This window comes from Trichechus manatus, unplaced genomic scaffold (genome assembly GCF_000243295.1).
Source record: "Trichechus manatus latirostris isolate Lorelei unplaced genomic scaffold, TriManLat1.0 scaffold00209, whole genome shotgun sequence".
Taxonomy (NCBI): domain Eukaryota; kingdom Metazoa; phylum Chordata; class Mammalia; order Sirenia; family Trichechidae; genus Trichechus; species Trichechus manatus.
This window is the reverse complement of record NW_004444145.1, coordinates 2,090,042-2,113,605: the sequence shown is the minus strand read 5'-3', so window position 1 is coordinate 2,113,605 and position 23,564 is coordinate 2,090,042. Positions and strand designations below refer to the sequence as shown.

Genomic DNA, 23,564 nt, shown 5'->3' with positions numbered 1-23,564 from the left:
TCGTGAGGAGTGTGCCTCTTAGCTCAAGTAGATACAAGAGAATAAACGGGCAGCTTCTGTCCAGAGGTGAGATGGGAAGGCAGAGAGGTTGAATGGACATGGGGAATCTGGGGTGGAAAGGAGGAGTATGCTGTCACAGTATGGGGAGATCAATTAGGGTCACATAACAATGTATGTACCAATTTTTGTATGGGAAAAATTTTTTTAAAAGTAACATTTACATTAATTAGTCATCAAGTAACTATTTTAGTAAGATTCAAATAACAAGTGAAGGGCAAAACAAGGAGGTGGCCTAAGGGCTGGGTGGAGTCAATAACAGAGTATCCACAGAATCCAAGAGGACAAGAGAAACGGTAAGAGAAGAGACCAGGGGACCTCAGTTTTCTGCCAAGCTCTAATTTGATGGAGAAACTTCATATACTGTGTATTTTCAAAAGGAGTGAAAAAAAACTTGTGCTTAGCCTGCCTAATGTGTACAGGTATTAAAAAAAAAAAAAAAAAAAAAAGTGGTTACATCTCAAAGTCAGAAGAACCTAAGAACAGACTAGCTTAAATTTTAATTTACATTACTTATTTTTATAATACATTTACCTATTGTTCAAAATTCAAAAGGTACTAAAAGATACCTATACAGTGAAAAGTATCATTCCCTTGTTTGCTGTTCTCCAGTCAAGTGCTTTACTGAGACTCATCCCAAAGATGCGTATACAAGCAAAAATACATTTGCATGTAGGCAAATTTTGACCTAGATGTTAATAATATTTTAAGGGCATTTAGGACTGTGGTGAATGTGGATAGCAAATTGATGCTACAGGAGGGAAAAAAATTAACACTGAGTAATTCCCCTCCTAAAATACAAGGTAAATAATGTTTCCTTGATTCTACTAGCAATCTCTTCCATTGCTTTCCACATCTCTTCTAAAGCCTAACTCTGGCAAACAAGATGAACTGCACATCATCCCACCGGAAAGAACCCAAATCCTCTTGGACATCTCTGCTCTAGTACAGCCTTACCAATCTGAGGGTGACCTGACTGGTTTTACCGACAGAACTGGTTGCTCAGGAGGGTGCATATGATCTCTGAGAGCCACAAAGAACGTTTTGTCTTTGCAGTAGCAATCTTTAAAGCCTATCAGCTTGTTAGTTTATGAATATATATCTGTTTCAGTGATTCTCAAATTAGGCTGATTATATGAATTTCTAAAGGAGTTTTTTTAAAAATAAGAAATTATTGGGCTATACCCTTGGATATCTTGATTCAGTAAGACCCAGCTGGGGTCCAGAAATCTGTACTTTAAAAGCCATCAGGTAGTTGTGCTCGCTTCAGGTTTAGAAACTAATGATCTAGTACAACCTAAAGTACAAATGTAAGTCATAATTCAAAAGAGGGGCCTACCTCTAAAATTTATTTAATTGTTCTGCATACCACTTTGGTGACTGGCATCTGGGGTCTTAAAAGCTAGCAAGTGGCCATCTAAGACGCATCAATTGGTCTCAACCCACTGGAGCAAAGGAGAATGAAGAACACCAAAGACACAAGGAAACTATTAGCCCAAGAGACAGAAAGGGCCACATAAACCGGAGACTTCATCAGCCTGAGACCAGAAGAACTAGATGGTGCCCGGCTACCACCAATGACTGCCCTGACAGGGAACACAACAGAGAGTCTCTGACAGAACAGAAGAAAAGTAAGGTTCAGAACTCAAATTCTAGTAAAAGTCCAGACTTAATGGTGTGACTGAGACTGGAGGGAGCCCAGAAGATATGGCCCCTGCATTCTCTGTTAGCCCGAAACTAAAACCATTCCCGAGGCCAACTCTTCAGACAAAGGATTAGACTGGACTATGGAACATAAAATAATATTTGTGAAGTGTGCTTCTTAGCTCAAGTAGATACATGAGACTAAACGGGCAGCTCCTGTCTGGAGGTGAGATTAGAACACAGAGGGGGCAGGAGCTCACTGAATGGACACAGGAAATCAGGGGTGGAAAGGAGTGTGCTGTCACAGTATAGGGAGAGCAACTAGGGTCACATAGCAATGTGTATATAAATTTTTGTATGAGAGACTAACTTGAATTGTAAACTTTCACTTAAAGTACAACAATAAAAAAAATTTAGTTATTCTGAAAATAATCAAAATAATTTTCTCCAAAACCATAATCCTAGATAATATACAAAATAAAATAAAATCCTTCAGTAAAAAAAAAATATTAGTAAAAAGCTAGCAAATTATAAGGAAAGACCAAAGCAAGAGTTTTTCAAGAACTGTACTACTGGCATTTTGAGTCGGGGGCGGGGGGCTGTCCTGTGTACTGTGGGGCGTTTACAGCAGTATCCCTGACCTCTACCCACCAGATGCCAGTAGCAACCCTCTCCCCAGTTGTGGCAACCAAAATTGTCTCTAGGCACTGCCAAATGTCCCCTGGGGGACAAAATCTCCCCAAGTTGGAAAGCAGTAGACTAAACAAACTGGGTTAAAAATGTACAAGAAAGAAGGCTAAAGTAGACTGGCACTGAAGACACGGGGAAAAAATGTCTTCAAAATATACAGCATAAAGGGCACTGTTATTAATTATATATTTTTATTAAAAACAAAACTAAAGGAAATGGGCTTAGGTTGCAAGACGGAGAATCTAGAGTATTCATAAGGAAAGAGTTAACTCCTAAGGTTTATCAGAGCCAGGAAACTGGGGCCCTTTCTTGGAGAGTGATAGAATGAAAAGACAGTACTATGACTCAGAAGGTTTAGGACTAGAGTGTGAGGTACTGAGAGACTTCTGGAGGGTCCTTTTAGCCTGAGAATCTCTCCCACCCTGGAGCCTGAAAGAGTTCTTCAGAAGGAAAGCACCTGACTCATAACTAATGTCTCACTGTGGACCTGGTGACCACACTCTGAGTGTACATAAGAGCAAGCCAGCCAGGTTAGCAGGTTGTGGCCATTCCCTGTTGCTTTTGTTCCTCAAGGCTGAGGTGAGGCTCTGAACCAGTCCTCTCCTTTGTGCCCAAGGTTATTCCCAGCATTTGTCTAGTGCCAGTGCTCAGGCTGCCAATCAGAAGTGGAGATCTGACCAGTAATGGCATTTCATACAAATCAGGGCAGCTACAGGATCTATTTTAGCAAAAGTAAAGGCAAAGAGAGGAAATCAGACAAGAGAAAGGAAATTGGTCAAGTCAGAAATTACTTTATTGTAAATCAGTGGTTCTCTAAAATGTGGCCCACTGGCTTCTAGGGGTCCTCCCAGAACCTTATAGGAGTCCACGAAGTCAAAAACATTTTAATAATACTATTAAGACATTAATACTATTAAGAACCACTGAAGGCTACTTCAGTGGTTCTCAAACTTTATATTCTTCATTTGCACAAAAATAACTTATACTCTTAAATTATTTGCACAAAAAAACAATGGTGAGTAAAACTGCTGGAACCTCAGCACAAACCATGGCCATGGCCACTTAGGCCATGAACTTACAGTAAAAGTTATTGATTTTATTAAGTCTTGACCTCTGAGTCCACATCATTTTAATATTCTGCATGACAAAATAGGAAGTACACGTAAAGCATTCTGCTGCATGCCAAAGTACAATGGTTGTTGTCTCAAGGAAATGCGCTTGCACAGTTCAGAACTGTAAGCTGAACTAGCTGCTGTTCTTATGAAACACAATTTTTACCTGAGAACAAATGATGGGCAAACTATGGTTGTTCAGACGTGGGTATTTGTCATACATTTTCTCAAAAATTAATGAAGTGAACCTGTCCCTGGCAGCATTTGTTGATAGGTGAGGCCAGATTTTCTTCAAATAATTCAACCAATTTATTACAACAGACTAAACCAAGAAGCAGATAGGAGAACTAAGACATTAAAGAAATTCACAAACATGTAAAACAGTGCTTTTCTTTTCATTAAATATTTTTTGTTTTGGAAGATATAGTTATTTCTCACTAAAATATATAATAAATTTTTATTGCTATTTAAAATGAATTAAATATTTTGAAAATATTTCTGTTTTATAATTTCTAATATGGTAAATATTGATTGATATAACCTACATAAACAAAAGTTCTATGAACCACAATAATTTAAGAGTATAAAGTTGAAGAATCACTGTTAAGATAAAGAACAAGACATAAACATTTAAAATAGTTTTTAGAGAAACTGCACCAAAAAAACCCAAACCCAGTGCCATCGAGTCGATTCCAACTCACAGCAACCCTACAGAACAGAACAGAGCTGCCCCAAAGGGTTTCCAAGGAGTGCCTGGTGGATCTGAACTGCTGACCTTTTGGTTACCAGCCGTAGCTCTTAACCACTGTGCCAACAGGGATACAAAGAAAGTATGTGATATTTAAGTAGGGGACTGCTTCATCTTTTTAAAGTTTTGAAAATGCAGCAATAAATAGGAATGAGCTATTGATACATGCAACAATCTGGATGAATCTCCATAGAATTATGCCAAGTGAAAAAAAGCCCATCCCAAAAGGTTCTACACTGTATGATTTTATTTACATATTCTTGAAGCAACAAAATTATAGAAATGGAGAAGAGATTACTGGTTGCCAGGGTTAAGGAGGAGGTGGAGGTGGGAGAGAAATAGATGTAGCTATAAAAGGGCAACATGAGGGATCCTTGCAGTGGTGGAAATGTTCTGTATCTTAATTATCAATGTTAACAGCCTCGCTGTGATATTGTACTATAGTTTGCAGGATGCTACCATTAGGGGAATTGGGTAAAGGATAACAGATCTGAGTTACTTCTTACAACACCATGTGAACCTACAATTACAAACCTAAAAATAAAGTTTAATGAAATTTTTTAAATTTTATGAAACAGAGAAATTAAATTAATATAGTGAAGCATGATTTTATCAAAAATCTAGAAGCTAAAATCCTGCCTACCAACTCAAACTGATTAATGAATATCTTTTCAAAAAACCAAAGCAATCGTCATCAATTCAGTTCCAACTCATGGCGACCTCATGTGTGTCACAGTAGAACTGTGCTCCATAGGTTTTTCAATGAGTGATTTTTCCGAAATAGGTCACCAGGCCTTTCTTCTAACGCACCTCTGGGTAGACTCAAACCTCCAACCTGGTTAGCAGCCAAGACCATTAATCGTTTGCACCACCAATGATATCTTTTGTTGCTGTTGTTAATTGCCATTAAGTAGTATCTAACTCATGGAGACCTTACATGTAACAAAACGAAACATACCAGGTCCTGGGCCATCCTCACAATCTCTGGCATGTTTAAGCCCTTTGTTGCAGCCACCTTGTCAATCCATCTCAGGGAGGACTTTCCTTCATTTTCGTTGACCCTGTACTTTACCAACCATGATGTCCTTTTCTAGTGACTGGTCTTTCCTAATGAAGTGTGTCCAAAGTAAGGTAACGAAGTTTCATCATCCTCGTTTCTAAGCATTCTGGCTGTACTTCCTCCAAGACAGATTTGTTTGTTCTTCCAGCAGTCCATGGTGTATTCAGTATTTTTCACCAACACTACAATTAGACTACCAACATTTTTCATGTCTCAGGAATAAAAACAGTTCCTTAAACCACCTGTCATAAGTATGAATTCATTTTAATCCTACAACAGGAGCCCTGGTGGCGCAGTGGTTAAGAGCTACGGCTGCTAACCAAAAGGTTGGCAGTTCGAATCCACCAGCTGCTCCTGGGAAACCCTACAGGACAGTTCTACCCTGTCCTATAGTGTTGCTATGAGTCAGAATCTACTCAATGGCAATGTTTTTTTTCAATCCTACAACATGCCAGATACTGCTAGTTAAGGGGGAATAGAAAAATGAATAAAGCATGGAACCTGCTCTCAAGGTATGCGTAGTCTAGTAGGGGTGTTTGAATGCTAAATGAGTACTCAGAATGCAACCTAGAATATGTAATAAAAGAAGTACATACAAGATTGTGTGGGGACCTAACAATAGGAGACAAGTGGACTTAATGGAAAAGGTAACAACCGAGCAGAGTCCTAAAGGTTGAAGTGGTTGTTGCAAGCAGAACATAGGAGAGAAAAGGGTAAAACACACTGCAGAATTTTAAGCAAGAGAGGACACAATTTGATTTTTGTTTTATGAAGAAATCTGACAACAATACGGAAGAAGAGACAAATTAGAAGGCTACTGTAGTGGCCCAAGGGAAAGATGCAGCAGGCAAGAACTAGAGGCAGCAGTGGGATGGAGAAAGGGAAATAGTTACAAAAGATGTTTTGAAAGGAGAATTGATAGGATTTATTGACCTAGGACCGCTTGCCATTGAGTCAATTCCGACTCATAGCGACCCTATAGGATAGAGACAACTGCTCAAGGGCTTCTAAGGCTATAATCTTTACCGAGGGAGCCCTTGTGGCGCAGTGGTTAAGCGCTTGGCTGCTACCCAAAAAATGAGCAGTTCAATCCCACCAGCTGCTCCTAAGGAGAAAGATGTGGCAGTCTGCTTCCTAAAGATTACAGCCTTGGAAACCCTGTGGAGCAGTCAGTTTTATTCTGTCCTACAGGGTCGCTATGAGTCGGAATCAACTCGACGGCAATGAGTTAATCTTTTCGGGTGGGAGGACCTAGGACGGGGCAGGCAAACTTTTTTCTGTAAAACAGATAGTAAATACTTAGGCTTTGCAGACCACATACGTTTGCTGTCGTAAGTGCATGCGCACGAGCGTGTAGTTTTTGTTTGTTCTTTTCATTTTTTTTTAAACAACCGTTTAAAAATGTAAAAAGCATTCTTCGGTCACAGGCCATTTAAAAAAAAAAAGTCAGGCATCTGGCTAGATTTGACCCACTGGCCACTGTTTGCTGACTCCAGATCTAGAGATAAACAATAAAGAAGAAACAGGAATCTGAGGTGACACTCAGACTTCTGGTCTACTCTAGTGGCTACGCCATGATGCAACTCGGAAAGACTGTGAACACAAAATAAAAGGCAAAGGTTTCTGAGTTGCAGCAAAGGTGCGTGGAGGAGACAGGTTTAGTTTTAGATGGCCCAGGTGGAACTGTTGGAGAGACTGTTAGATATATAGATATGGAGCTCAGAACAGATGTCTATGTAGGAGATAGAAATGTGGAAACTATCAAGATGTGTAACAGTTAACACCGTGTAAATGGATGGCATTAGCCAAGGAGAGAGTGTCAAGTAAAAACAAAAGTTGTCTATAATCCTGGGAAATACCAGGGTTTGAGGGGAGAAAAACAAAAAGAGTCTGTGAAGAAACTAAAAAAGAAGAGACAGAAAGGCAGGTATATTTTAAAATGTTAAAAGACAGCAGAAAACAAAATCGTGGACCTTCGCGTACTGCACAGGAACATGCTAAACTATAGATGTTTCAGGAAGGCAGAGAGGGCTGCCTAAGGACAGACAAGTCCCATCATTCAGATAAACAAATGTTTGCTATAATTGCCAAGAGACCAAGTGTTGTAAGGTCACTTCCCCAAAACGAAGGTTCACAGTACTCCTTGGCCTGGTTATGCTATCATTTCCTACCCCAGCACCAACCTCTTCTTCATATAAACCATGCATGGGAGAAAGAACCAAGTGCTAGAGGGGAACGTTTATTCCCCACTTCTGATGTCTCCTTCATGTTAATGGAGGGCCACCACTTGTAACATCTCTGGCATTTCTTGGAGGCTTAGATGATTCTACCCCAAAGAGGGAAGTAACTGATCTGATTGGTAAATACGGGAAAAATAAACAGGCCAGTTATGCCCTTCTTCCTCATATGAGGGAACTGCATGCAGGAGTTGGGTTGAGTGGGGGCAGGGGGATGTGTATACAGTATATGCCTTCTCCAATCCAGCACTACTATGACTAGGGATAGGTCTATCTGAATCCTGGAATTCAGTTAGCACATCAATTTGGTTCTAACACTAAACTACAGCCTTCACCTGTGTCTTTATTAATAGTAAGGGTGATATTATAGCCCCTGTCTGCTGTTCTTTTAGTTTTTCTCAATTTATACAGAACCTGCTATTTACTGGTCTCCTCTCCCTTCTAGATCCCAGCATCAAGTTGAATTAAAGAGTAATCTAATTTTAGACTAGCCTAATCTAATTAATCTAATCTAATCCTAGTTGTGCTGTGGTGGCTTGCATGTTACTATGATGCTGAGTTATGCCACCGGTATTTCAAATATCAGCAGGGTCACCCGTGGTAGACAGGTTTCAGCAGAGCTTCCAAACTAAGAAAGACTAGGAAGACAGGTCTGGCAATCACTTCCAAAAATTAGACAATAAGAACCCTATGGATCACAAGAGAACATTGTCCGATAACAGTGCTGGAAGATGAGCCCCCTAGGCTGGGCAATAGCCACAAATGGACTCAAACATGCCAACAATCACAAAGATGACACAGGACTGGGCAACATTTTGTTCTGTCGTACACGGGTTCACCATGCGTCGGAGCCGACTCAACAGCAACTAACAACAATCCTAGTAAAATGATTCAAGATTCTTAAACAAGTTATATTAGTTCTGTCTTCCTTTTAGATGGAAGTTTCTTAAGTATTTTGATGGTGAGAGGATAGTACTTCACATTTGTTTATAAAATAAAATGAGAGACTAGCAACATTAAAGACATAATTACAGCTGAAATTAATTTCAAACATTCCATCCACTTTCAGATTGCAAGATTTGAAAAGGATTTCCAAGAACTCTTAATGTCATCAAGCATAGTCAAGGAAATCACAGCACAACTTTATTCTTAAGAAAAACACATCTCCAAATTGCCCTCCACCTTCTTCAATAAGATTTATAAATACCTCTGGTCACTTTAAAAATACTTAAGAAGACAAATTATTTGAGTAGATGAACTTAGAGATTTCGTGCAAATTACCCCACATGCTATCTATCATACATCACACTGGGCCAATTTTAGTCTGAGGAAGGGAAAATACACACTCTGCAGAGAAACGAAAAGTAAACAAGACTGGACTAACCATTTTAATGACTGTCACGTATTGGGGTTCTGCCTGTTTAACTACTGGGTTCTGCCAGTTTAAACAATGACAATCACGGGACTCCACTGGGGGAAAAAAACTGCTCTGAAACAATGCCCCAAGTGATCAGTGCTACAATGGACTTCACCAATCACTGTGGCCACTGTAAGGGGTCACAGTATATCCACTGTTTCCAACATTTATTGTACATTAAGTATAAAGTTATACAGACTGTCGTATAATAAATATATTGAATAAGTCTGTGTCAACAGCAAGTTGTACGTGATTCCAGGCCAATGCACCTCATGTGCAGCTACCTCCCATCTGTCAATGGATGCTCGAGTGTTGCTGAACAGGTTTCAGTGGAGCTTCCAGACTAAGACTAAGAAGAAAGGCCTGGTGATCTACTTCCGAAAATCAGACAATAAAAACCCTATGGATGACAACAGCACAGGATCGGGCAGTGTTTTGTTCCACTGTGCATGGTGTCGCCATGAGCTGGGGGCCAACTGGACAGCAGCGAACAAAATAATGGGCCAGGGTAGACACGGAGGGCCTGCTGGGACTAAAAATGGGATGGCAGGTAGAATGCGTAGAGCAGGTGCTCTACTAAATCTGTAAATTACTTGACAGGGTCAATCATATTTGTCTTTTTAAACCCTGAAGCACCCAGCACAGAGCTTTACACAGTAAGTATTCAAACAGTTATCAGTTTAATAGAATTGAGTGTTGGGGTTGATGAAGACAGAACCCTGGCTTCTGGAGAAGAAAGCGGCTGTATCTGAAGATTTAGTGAGATTTACTATTTCTGGATTATGTGCTAATAGCCTGGGATAGATTTAGGCAGAAGCCAAAAAGGATACTTAACCATTTAGTTCTGCCTAAATGAAAGCACCGAACTCCCTATGTTGCTTTATTTATTAGAGCTCACATGTAGAATGATACATGCCCAATCCGTTTCTAGGTGCCAAGAGTGTTCTTTGTTTTGACAGCACATCCTAGCCAAGATGCTGACACTGGGCATATTCTCTAACTCTCAACTGTATCCTAGAGCTGCTCAGATGAGATTTAATACCATCCATGAAGAGGCACAGCACGAGATGGGCTGGGTCACGATGCCTCTGAAAACAGCTGCTTCTGTAAATGTTAATTTACCAAAGGAAGCACTGAGACACCAAAATGTTTCCTGTTACCCTAAATTCTGTCAGCACAAAGGAGAACCAGCAACCAACATTTCAAGCAACTAATTTTACAGACTTTCCAGTTTACAGAATTGGTCAATTAAAGCTCTATTTTTCATTATCTGGAAAATGGCAAAGATGAAGAATGGAAGTAGGGAAATTCAGAAAGTATCGCTGTTGTTGTTATTGTTGCTAGTTGCCTTTGAGCCAATTCCCATTCATGGTGAGCCCATGTGTGCACAATAGAACAGGGCTGTGACCTTTTGAAAGTAGATTTCCAGGCCTTTCTTCCAAGGCACTTCTGGGTGGGTTTGAACCATCATCTTTCGGTTAGTAGTCCAGCACTTAACCATTAGGTTAAGAAACAGTACAGAAATAGTAGATGCAGTAAATCGTAAGATGCTTCAAAAAAGCCTGTGTTTTGTTCATTTTCTTATCCCTCAGAGGGCCTAGCAGTGCTTTCCCCATAACATTAAGTAATGTTTGCTGAATCAAACTGTTGCAAAAGCACTCTCGGCACACCACCGATCCTGCATGCCACAAATTTAGCAAGCCTTAACTTTCTACTTAGCAAATGCTTTCAGTTCCGCTTCTGGTAAAATACTTTCCTAGGAAATATATCTTAACTTCATAATATATAAATTAAGAATAAAAAACAAAAAAACCCAGAATCTCCTTTGTAAAAGTCTATTTAAAAAAAAAAGGAGCCATATACTAGCGAAGTCTGAAATAACTATGTTCTTAGCTTGTGGACAGTATGTTTTCTATCCAGCGTGTGATGGACATCTTAGTTTGATGAGAAAGAAAAGGACGACACATAAGGATGATAACGTGAAACAGTAAATTCAAGTTCTTTAAGTTTTGCTTTGTTTTTACAGACTAGATGTAGACAAATGAGAAAAATCTGTGTTAAAAAGGAAAGAGCAACCTAAGCAAAGTTGTGTAACTGTATAACTATGGATAGCTGTGTAACTTTGCTTAGCTGTGATGAACTCTCAAACAGCAACTGCTATAATGCTGTCACACAGCTGCATCCATAAATGTCTTTTCCTAAAGGAGTAGTTAAACTAAAGGATAAGCTGGAAAGAAACGCATTTTTTAAATAAACTCCCTGTTCTGGATATATGCTAAGATTATACAAATAATTAAAGGCCTAGGTTCCCAGGGTTACAGAGAATTTGACTCTCTTCTACCTACAGCCAAGTCGTTCAAGAAGCTGCCAACAACATATCCCCTGTGAGGCCTTTCCTGGCAACCCCAAGCCCTCTCCTAGGTTGCCATGACATTTTTTTTTCATACCTTTATTATCCCTTACCTCACCATATAATCATATTTTCATTTTCTTTTTGTTACAAATCACTTCCTGATGAGATTGTGAACTCTTTGTGTACCGGACTTGGATACTCATTTTGCCATCCCCAGTATTTACTAAACAGTAAGCAGTCAATAAAAGTTTTGTTGAAAGAATGAAGCTAAAACTTTCGAGGATTTTGTTTCACAAATTTAAGGCTGTTCATTCCAAGGAAGGTTTCAAGTAACCCAAGGTATTGCAAAAAAATTATCTGTCTATGCATCATATATCCATGTTGTCTGTCTACATTTTCATACCTTACAATGTTAGCAACTGTCTTATACAGGACAATGTACACACCCAGTAGGTGCTCAAATATTTATTGATCTAATTATTGCATCTATAACACTATGGGAATATATGAATATGTATGTGTATATGTATTTTTACGCAAATAACAGCAACGTGTAAAAAAAAAAAATTGGTACAGCAGTGCTTACAAAAATACCTTGTGGGGGGAGGGCGTGGTTGGCAAACAAACATAGAAGGCGTGCATTATTTGTGTAAAAATACAGTATATATGTGTGTGTATATATGTATATATACTTATACATACATGCAATCCCTTGGAGTCCCTGGGTGGCACAAATGGTTAACACACTCAGCTGCTAACCGAAAAATTGGGGGTTTGAGTCCACTCAGAGGCACCTCAGAAGAAAGGCCTGGTGATCTACTTCTAAAAGGTAACAGCCATTGAAAACCCTATGGAGTGCAGTTGTACTCTGACACACACAGGGTCACCATGAGTTGTAATCAACTCAATGGCAACTGGTTTGGCTTTTTTACTAGATTTTAAGATATAGCACAAAGCAGAGTTAATAAAAACAGATGGTACCGATGTAAGAAAAAACAAATACACCTAGTAAAACTCTTAGGGAGAACCATAAAAATGTGGGAACATGATACATAAAATATATAAAATATATAAACTAGTTCATGGAGTTGGGAAAACAGGCTCGCTACTTAGAGAAAAATAAAATTGGATTACTCATCTAAACTTTATACACTGATGGACTCAGATGGAATAAAGGCCTAACGTGAAACGCTGAATTATAAAACACATAATTTAAAATGTAGAATGTCTTTATTGTATTGAACAAGATTCAGAAAGCCATAAGGTAAAAAATTATGAATTTATTACATCAAAGTTAAGTTCTGTTCAACAAAAGACACCATCGACAAAACTAGCATACAATGACCAGTTGGGAAAAGGGAAAGACCAGGCTAATATTTTAGACTATACAAGACTTCTACAAAACAACCAAGAAAAGATGTGACTTCTGCAAATCAACTAGAAAAAGACAGGATCTGTAATTAAAGGAATGGGCAAAGAATATGAACAAGTAATTCACTGAAGGGGCATTCTAAATGGCCCTAATAGTGTTTGAAGAGATGCTGCAACTCATTAGTAACTGGAGAATACAAATTAAAACAACATTAAGACACTGTTTATACCTATCAGATAGGCAAAAATTAGAAAGCTGGATAAAGCCAAGTGCTGGCAGGGATATGAAGAAATAGGAACCCTTGTGTACACTGACACAGAATCCAAATCTGGCAGTGCTCAGTCAAATTAAGTACACGATCCACTCCTGTGTACACATCCAGAGAGATTCTCCCACAGGGTCATAAGAGAACAAATACAAGGATGTTCAACCCACTGTCTGAGGTAGTAGGGAGTTTGAGGTAACCCAGTGTTCTTAACTGAGACAACAAATAATTAATGGAAGAGTGATGGAGGTTAGAAACAAAGAACTAGATACATACACAAGCAACAAGGACAGCCCTTAAACAATATCAAGTACAAAAAATAAGAAGCAGAACAAAGACTACTCACCATTCAGGTAAATTTAACAACACACATACAAAAAACAACACTACATATTTTACAAGAATACATATCAATACAAGGATATATATCAAACCATCCAGAATAGTTAATTATGGGGGGCTGGGAACAGAAATGGGAAGTGGGGATGAAAGGGAAATTAATTCATTTTAATTATTTTTAAAAGCTAAGAGAGAGGACTTGCCGGGATTAATGCTGATCATGTGCGGGGAACTCAGATGTATGATTAACTCAATCTTCTGCACCCAAGGGCTGAAAAAAATGTTCACCACATGTGCTGTCAAAGTTTCAAGAATTAAGGATCAAAGAAGTTAAGACACACAGAATAAGGGATTTTAAAACCTGAAAGGGAACAAAGTGGAGGAAATTTCATCTCAAAAGTTAATGCATATGTTGAAACAAAACAAACCAGCAGCTCCCAAAGGAACGAACAAATGAAAACCGAAAACTGATGCCCTGGTCTTCGAATGGTTCCATAAGTTAAGTCAAAATCAAGCTCTGTATAATCTTTAAACTTAACAATCATTCTACCACTGATTTCATTAAAGTATTTTAGTATTCTTTGTGGCAGCAAAGTCACTTGGGATACTGATTTTACAAGGTAGCTAAAATGGATTTGGTGATCCGTAAGAGTTAAAATTATTCCCTCGACACCAACATGGCTGAGTATTTATTTGGCTTATATTCAATATTATAATCAAACAATCAAAATCAATCTGTCTCTCTCAACACACACACACACACACACAAACAGCCACACAGTCATACTAATGAACTGCATGTAGATGACAAATTAGTCTGACCTCAAAAAATCTGAGGATGTTTTTAAAGAAAATTAACTCCATAACTCTCAAATATGTAAATAATCCAAAAACTAAACCCACCGCTGTCGAGTCAATTACGACTCACAACAACCCTAAAGGGCAGCGTAGAACCGCTCTATAGGGTTTCCAAGGCTGTAAATCTTTATGGAAGCGGACTGCCACATCTTTCTCCCACAGAGCAGCTAGTGGGTTTGAACTGCTGACCTTTGGGTTAGCAGCCACGCGCTTCACCACTGCGCCACCAGGGCTTCTTTAAATATATAAATAGCATTGCTAAAAAAAATGAAAAAGTCCTGTTCTATGCTTTCAGGCATTTGCTACAACCCTGTGTATAGAGGGGACCTACATGATAATTTCCTTCTTATTACCATGTACACTCCCTCTCTTTGCCCAATAATCTTTTCTATTCTAGAATCAGGAATTATCATCGTTAAGACTTGCTTGGAAATCTGGAAGAACAGCTCGAGACATTTTTCCTCCAACCACTTTCCACTCAAAAGCATGTTCCTGGCAGTCAAAGTCAGGGAGATTACATAAACTAAAACAATTCACACACCACTTTGGAAAGTGATTCTAAACATCTGAATTATGACTCAATTCAATTCAGCTGAATTATGATTATTTGTCCTCTTTAATTCAATCAACAAGTATTTACGGCCCGAGCAACAGGAATGAAAAACATGGTCCCTGTCATTAGATTAAGAAACCCTCAAAGGGAAACAGACCATAATTACAAAAGAGACTGAACTGTATTATGTTGGAGTCAATTATTTTCCCCAATTATGTGATAAAACAAATATACGTGAGGATGGCGCAGGACTGGGCAGTGTTTCATTCTGCTGTACACAGGGCTGCTATGAGTTGGAACCAACCTGATGGCATCTAACAACAACAACATACACAGACAAAAATTACTTTATAAACAACCTCTCAGGAATATTATTTCCATAAATAAAGGTATTCCATCATTTTAGATGCAGTATGTCTATGAGTGTACTAATTTAATTTATTCTACTTGGAGAAGTTCCACAAAAGGCCCTAAGACAGATTTGTAGATCTCTTTAAAATAACATTTTTTTAAACTGTGTAAAAGTCACAACCTGAGATGGACATAATGAATATAGCTCTGTATACCGTATATTTAAAGCATTAGAAAACGTCCACGGTGTATTCTTGCACCTTTTATTATGTCTGGAAATGATGACAAACTATAGAATGCATCACATAAAAATATACTCATCAGTCTTCTTTAAGAACTTAGAAATGTCTTCCATTCAAAATCATGGTTCCTAAGCACAGTTAATGAAGGTCGTCAGTGGAAATAAAATCTTAAATATTCACCAACATTAATTCCCTTGGCTGAATGGAGGAGAGGATGTAGGAGTCTAACTTTTCTTAAACAATCTAGATTGAGTAAAAGGCGGGGGGTGGGGGGGCTGGTGATCTAAACATTTTACTGCCAATTTAATTTGCATGGGGGTTAGAGGAATGTACTATTACCTAGATCAGTATTTTCTATTAGAATATGCTACAGAAAATACTGATCCATAAAAATGTTGAAACAGTTTATTTGCCAGACACTTGCCTGAACCTTCAATATGCTACTGTTTATTATGAATCTCAAAGAGAAGAAATTAAATCACTGGATCTTTTTATAGATGGAATATCTCACTGAAACTAACGTCATCAAAATAGGAGACGTTCTTCACAAAGTCCCCGCGGTCTCCTTCAACAGTGCTAGAAGAGAATCCGGCGCTCGCCAACCTTCCCCCAACCGACAACTCCCAGCCAGCCTTCCACCACCTCCTCACAGCAGCGCCCTCGGACGTCCCAAGGCCCCCCGCCGCTCCAGCACTTCCTAACTGCCGCTGCCTCTCCTCAACGGCCGCCATGACGACCGCGTGCCCCTCGCAGGTGCGCCAGAACTACAATCAGGACTCCGGGGCTGCCATCAACCGCCAGATCAACCTGGAGCTCTACGCCTCCTACGTCTGCCTGTCCATGTCTTACTACTTCGACGGCGATGATGTGCCTCTGAAGAATTCTGCCAAATATTTAATTCACCAAACTCACAAGGAGAGGAAACATGCTGAGAAACTGATGAAGCTGCAAAACCAACGAGGGGGCTGAATCTTCCTTCAGGGTATCAAGAAACCAGACAGTGATGATTTGGAGAGTGGGCTGAATGCAACGGAGTGTGCCTTACACTTGGAAAAAAGCGTGAATCAGTCACTACTGGAACTGCACACGCGGGCCACTGACAAGAACGACCCCCATTTGTGCGACTTCATTGAGACTCATTACCTAAATGAGCAGGTGAAATTCATCAAAGAATTGGGTGACTATGTAACCAACTTGTGCAAGATGGGAGGCCCGGAATCTGGCCTGGCAGAATTATCTCTTTGACAAGCACACCCTGGGAGACAGTGATGGAGAGAGCTAAGCTTTAGCCTGGCTGCCCCACAGCCACAGGGGTTACTTCTGTGGTCACCAAGATAGCACAGGCATGTTGGGTTTACCTTTACCTTTTCTATAAATTGTACCAAAACATCCACTTAAGTTCTTTCATTTGTACCATTCCTTCAAAATAATTTGGTAACCAAAATATATATATGGGAAAGATCATTCTAGAGCTAAACTCCCTGAGGGGAGGAAACAAGTTGTTTTGTTTTTTACCTTAACATAGCCTTAAACGTGTACACAAGTGCACAAAGTGACGGCTGGATTCAACCTGGTGCTCTATATCTCATCCCTTCTACAAGGACAAAGATTCTGTCTTAGACTTCTTTGTGCTACAGCCCTACCTTCGTGGCTAAAACATCTGGATGACTTCCAAATGCTAAAGATCTAGGGAACTAGCAAAATAATATTTTTAAAGTATCAATTGTTGCTTAGTCAAACTGTCGAGATTAAATTGGTATAATATCCAAGAAAATATTTACCCTTTAATCTTTTAAACTTCATTACACCACTTTCCTCTTTTGTGAAGATTAACTTCTAAATTACAGGGCAGGGGTGGGAAGGAAAAGGAAAAATGAAATGTTATCCAAAAACCTAAATGATTTACTCAGTAGCAGAATAGTTAATGTCTATCCTTTGTGGCGGGGGATGTCAACTAATCACTCATGTTCCTAGTTTGCCCATTAAATCAACCTTGATATATGATACCCAAACTCACTGCCTTCAAGTCGATTCCAACTCATTGTGACCCTACAGGGCAGAGTAGAGCTGCCCCATAGGGTTTCCAAAGAGCAGCTGGTGGATTTGAACAGCTGACCTTTTTGGTTAGCAGCCAAGCTCTCAACCACCACGCCACCAGGGCTCTTGATATACGATACTGGGTATGAATAAAATTATGCATGATTTGAAAGTGCGTATGCTCTCCTTGCCCTCAACAATGCCTGATTCAGTTGAGACCTCCATTCTAGCGACTATTTTACCCTTCTAGAAAATAAATCTGCATTATTCTTCTAGGGTGAGGAAAAGGGCATTCTCTTGGCTGCATGAAGGAAGGGGACTAACTTTTGATAGTGTGGGCAATGGTGTTTCAATGGTAGAATTCTCACCTTCCATGTGGGAGACCCAGGTTCAATTCCTGGCCAGTGTACCTCATGCACAGCCATTACCCATCTGTCAGGGCAGGCTTGTGTGTTGCTATGATGCTAAACAGGTTTTAGCAGCGATTCCAGACTAAGAGGAACTAGGAAGAAAGGCCTGGGGATCTACTTTCTAAAATTAGCCAGTGAAAACCCTATAGATCACAATAGTCTGATTTGCAAATGACCACTGGGGTGGCGCAGGACTGGGTAGCATTCAGTCCCGTTGTGCATGGGGTAATCAAGAGTCGGGCCAACTGAACCACAGCTAACAACAACTTTTCTTAAACTTTCAATGACCCTTCTTGGTTCTAGCCTGTTCTTTATCTCAGGCTAGTGTTCTAGTCACCCTTTATCTATTTCACACCTCTCTGACTCATTTACCCTCTTCTTATTCCAACCACAGCCATCTTTAATACTTCTTTTCTGACTTACTGGACTTCCTGCCTCTCATTGTTTACTTTTATCCAACACACCTCTGGTGCCTCACGTTCTCCTCTGGATTTCTAGGTGCCTCCACTAAGCAGAATGATCCTCTCTCCCTCTGCTTTGCGTTCGTTTCTCTCCTGTCCCATTTCTCCCTGTTCCCCAATACACAAAACACGCCTAACAAAAGATGCATTCTTGCTATGTTTGGTTAGCTGCTCAACAGAAACAACAAAAATCACGTGCAAATCTTTAGAAATTAAATCTCTGCTGCTTTAGCTCATGTCCTGACTTTACTTCTCTCTCATTGTTGCTACCTTTTATCCTGTGTCACATCTCTTTGACTCCTAATCTCTACACTAACTACTCATCTATGGATATGTCATTTTCCTTGTGGGGTTTTGCCCCCAGGGAGACAGGTATTTATTTTTCAAGTATGATAAACATTATGAATAGTAGAACAACAATTACATTAAAACTCTGAGTTTATTGTTGTAATGCTACTATATATTATCAGATTTTAGGCAAATACATTTCTGAATCACTGAGTCTCAATCCTGCTCCTATAAAATAGGAATGATAATCTATTCCTACTTTACAGAATTGTGAGAAGCAAATGAGATAAGTTGAGTGAAAGTGTTTGGGAAACTCTGAAATGATATGTGACCTGTGTCTTCACCCATCTTGCCCTCCAGAGCAGCCTCTATACTCCATGCTGAAGCGCAGGAGCTGCTTTACCTCATGTGAGGCATGGGCACCAGTGGGACCCTACAGATCCCTAGGGGATGTGGCTGTGGCTTGGGTGCTCTCTCCTCTTTTGGTTGGAAGTCAGCCTTGTTCTATCTCCTGGTAGATCTGAAGCATCCGCCATATCATTCTTGGTATGGATACTGGTGTTCTCAACAGTGGCAGAGATTTCCTAGGCAGAGAACATCTACTAAGGAGTGATGGTGACCTGCTGACTGTGGCTAATTGGATGCTTCCTGAAGAATCTGCTAGAGCCAATGGCAGGCAAAAGCCAACAAAAATTTCATTACATTTATGTGACCACATCTGTATGCATGGACTTCTTAGGCCTAGAAAATTTAGGTTATATAGCTTTTGCAATTCTTAGTAAATGGATTGTAGAGTTCTTGTCATTTCTGCTAAGGTTGAGCTTGCCTTTCTGCCATACAATTGGCACTACTGTTTTCCTTAGTAAACCACTTCTTTGAGAACAGGTAAAACTACATAAATGTTAGTGTTACAGACAGTAAAAAATGAACTTCGACCCAATCCAATATAAACTGTCACAAATTTCGAGACATTTATGGAGTTTTCTTATACAAATTAACTCAATCTAGTTCGAAAGCTTTTTAGATACTGCATTGTTTTAATCAGTCTCCTTTACCCTTAGAGGTAATACAAATAATAGAAAAAATTAAATAGTTCTAGATACAGCAGTGCTAGTTGAAGACATCAGGGTAATTCAAAAGTTCCTGTGCTCCTGCTAAGGGTAATAATTGAGAATCACCTACTCCTAGAAATGAAAGGAACCTTAGCAATGTTCTGTTCTAAAACTTCTTATAGATGTAGAAATTGAGGTCCAGAGAGGTGAAATAGTTTGTGTGAGGGCACAGAGTTGGCAGCACTGCATTTCTACACTTGTATTCTACCAACAGGAGTCCCTGGGTGGTATAAATGCTTACTGTGCTCAGCTGCTAATCGAAAGGTTGGAGGTTCAAGTCCACCCAGAGGTGCCTCAGAAGAAAGGCCTGGCAATCTGCTTCCAAAAAATCACTATTGGAAACCCTTTGAATACAGTTCTACTCTAACACATATGGGGTCGTCATGAGTCAAAATCAACAATAACTGGTTATTCTAAAAAGTCTGTCTAAGTAACAAAGAGTGGAGATAAACAGCTCAGGAAGCCTTCTAGTCAGAATGAGTGCACCTCAGCAGCTGTTTCTTCTCATACCTCATTAAATGACAACAAGGAAAAAATATTTAAGCATTAACCCATAAGGACAAAAAAGAACTGCAGAAGAGACAACAATAACAAAATTTTGGAAACCAGAAAGCAGGTGGATGAAAGATAACTGACTTGGCAGACCTAAGAAAGTTGAATCACAAGTGGCAATGAAGGAGCAAGGCAATGTGCACTATGAAAATCCAAAAGGCTTAGGAATGGGCTGAACTAGTTCCTTCTGGAAATGGGGATAAAAGTAGGCTAAAAACAGAAAGATTTGTTGAAAGTTTGTTTAAGGAAAATTAGGCCCCCAGATCCTCTCCCTTCCTCCATGCAGCCAACAGAATGTGCTTTCCTCACCATGGCAGAAGACTGCAGACTTATTTTCTAGAAGGATAAAATAGAGAGTCCCTAGGGGATGGGGAACACTAAGTGCAGATGAAGGCAAAGACACCAAACTGAAAAAAATAAAAGACATGAAGAGATGTCTTTCAGAGATGCACTGCCTAAGCGAGGGAGTAAACCCAAGATACGGAAGTTACGGGACCCAGAAAATAAAAGATGCAAATTACGAGGTAAAGGAAATCCCTAGGAAGCTAGAGAACGGCTATCCACTGTGGAATTGTACAGTGCACTGGAGATCAGCCATCTGAACTGGAGAAGGTCAGAAGACTCTGGAATGGACTTGTTCAGGAGGGCAAAAGTGACAGAACACGTAATGTGAATGATCATGTAGAGCGGAGGTTTAGGCACTGAGAGACAGTGTGGAGACATATCAATGACAAATACATAGAAAGTAAGCAAATAAATTCAACAGTTCTAGAGAAAACAAATTTAAGCAGGAAAGAAAAAAACTCATGGTATACGACACGATTTAGCTACGACTAGCATTTACACAGTCATAACAATGCAAACACTGAATGCCAATTTAACATCTATCGAAAATTACGCTGTAACTATATCCAGAAGAAGGTGGTATAGAAAGCATGAGTGGGCAGGTTAGGTGGGAAGCCAATAAACCATACAAAACAACTGAAGGTCAAGAAGAAGTAATATATGCATGTCATCTAAAGCATGGAGATGAAACCTAAATCAGTTAAAGAAGCTAAAAGAGGTTATGTCTGGGAAAGAAGAAACTGGATGGAAGGGTGATCAGTGTACTGCTGTTTGTGGCTATGTCTTGTAAAATTATTTGACCCTTTAAAACATGTGCATGTAAAACTTCAATACAAATATACAAAATTTCAAAATAACTTTAAGAATAAAGGAAAGCAGAAATAAACCCAAAGTCCTCAGTTAAGGAGATTTTTAAGAAGACTTTATACTGGCTATCAGAATAACATTCTTACTTAAGTCCCAGCAATCTGTGTCACACTGTGACCTGCAACATTCAGTGCGGTCTCTTGTTACATTCAGGATTGCTTAATGCATTTAGTCAATAAATGAATACTGAGTGCCTATACTATGTGCCTGAGCCCTGGCAGTGCAGTGGTCAAGAGTGGCTGCCAACCGAAAGGTCGGCAGTTTGAATCCACCAGCCGCTCCTCGGAAACCTTATGGGGCAGTTCTAGTCTGTCCTATAGGTTCGCTATGAGTCAGAATGGTTTTATACTATGTGCCAGGCACTGTGCTAGGTCCTGGGATACAATGATCAGCAAAACAGACATAATCTTTGCCCTCCTAGTACTTCAATATAGTGGGAGAGAGACTTAATAGATAATTGTACACATAAAATGACAGTTTAAAAAATAGTTTACTTTAGAGACAGAAAGTAGAATAGCAGCTATCAGGAGGCTGGGAAGAGGGGGGTAGTGAGGAGTTATTGTTTAATGGGTATAGGGTTTCTGTTTGCAAGGATAAAAAAGATCTGGAAGTAGACAGTAGTAGTGGTTACACAACACTGTAAATGTACTTAACACCACCGAATTGGACACTCAAAAATGGTTTAAATGGTGAATTTTATGTAATATATATATTTATCACAATTTTTTAAAATAAAAAAAATTTAGTTTAGGGGAGAAGCAAGCAAACAAGTAGTAAGAAGCAGATGCATGGGAAGAGAGGCATAATGAATAACACAGGTCCTCTGGGGCATATGTATCAATGCAATATAAACATTTATGGCTGCACACAAGGCACTGTCCTAGGTTGCCTGGGGATTACAAGATAAATGGTACTGTGGCCCTGCCCTAAAAGAACTGACAATGTATGAAGAAGGCATGCTTGGCACTGAGCTGTAATACTAGGTTGTGTATGTTAAGCTCCAGACCCTAAGTGTAAATGCCCTGTAAGAATAGAGAAGGTAGAGTTTGATTCCCAAAGTGAGGATGGAAAAAAGCACCCATATAAAAATATGAAGAGACGTATCCTGTGCCAGGCAATGTTTTACTGCTGGAGAGTGATACGATGCCAAGGCTGTGACAATGAGCTCATAGTCTAGAGCTCACAATCTAATGGAGGAGGCAGACAAGTAACAGAAAAAAGAGCGTGAGAAGTGCTATAAGGGAGTTGAGAAAAGGAACTGAGGGGTGACATCTGAAAAACACCCAGAACCCAATCTGGGGATGAGGGACAGGAGAGAGGGGTTACCTGAGCCAAGACTTAAAAGATGAGAATGACAAACAAAAGGAGTAAATTGTGCAAAAGAGCAGAGACGTAAAAACACATGGCTTGTTCCTGGACCACAGGTGCAAACTATAGGGCTGAAGAAGCAGGCCGGCAGGGCACAGGAATTGATTCTAAACAAATAATTAAGAAAAGATACAGCACTCAAAACTATGCAATGCACATTGTTTATAAAGTTGAAAAAACAGTCTAAATGTTCAAAAAGGGGAAAGGTTAAATATGTTGTTACAAACATACTATGAAATAACATACAAATAATGAAAATGATATTGTAAAAAAAGATTACGGAGTGCTCTTTCAACAGAATACTAGGCGCACCCTTCCACCAAGGTTACCTAGAAGTCTGTGCCTTTTATGGTCATTAACTGAGATACTTTACAACTCTGTAGGTTGTAGAAAACTGATAATGGAAATGAATTTTGTCCAGATGAGATCCAATTACTCCCCTCTCCCCTAAAAAAGTCCAGTTTTACATCTATTAGCAAATCCATCTCAGCATTCCAGATTGTTTATACAGTCGTTCGTCCATATCCACGGGGGACTGGTTCCAGGACCCCAACAGATACAAAAATCCGTAGATACGCAAACGAACATGTCAAACATTCTTACAACCCATTTTAAAGAGAATCATTTATTTTTAAAAACATGATGCTGTGAAAATATATTTATTGAAATATAAAGAGCAGATTACAAAAGAGTATGATTCCATATGCCCTCCTGCCAAAAAGGAAAAAATACATATGAAATCATATTAAGTCCTATATTAAATATATATGCCAAAATAGCTCTGTGACATGAGTCACTATTCATTCTTATGTTCGCTTATCTATGA

At 39.4% G+C, this 23,564-nt stretch overlaps 1 protein-coding gene and 1 pseudogene across 2 annotated transcripts in view; one reads left to right on the top strand and one right to left on the bottom strand.

Annotated features, from left to right (window-relative positions):
* Window positions 1–23,564, bottom strand: part of DIP2B (disco interacting protein 2 homolog B) — a 258,083-nt gene that overhangs the window by 171,671 nt on the left and 62,848 nt on the right. The gene's annotated exons all lie outside the window — the stretch shown is intronic.
* On the top strand, window positions 14,688–17,379 carry LOC111822774 (ferritin heavy chain pseudogene; annotated as a pseudogene).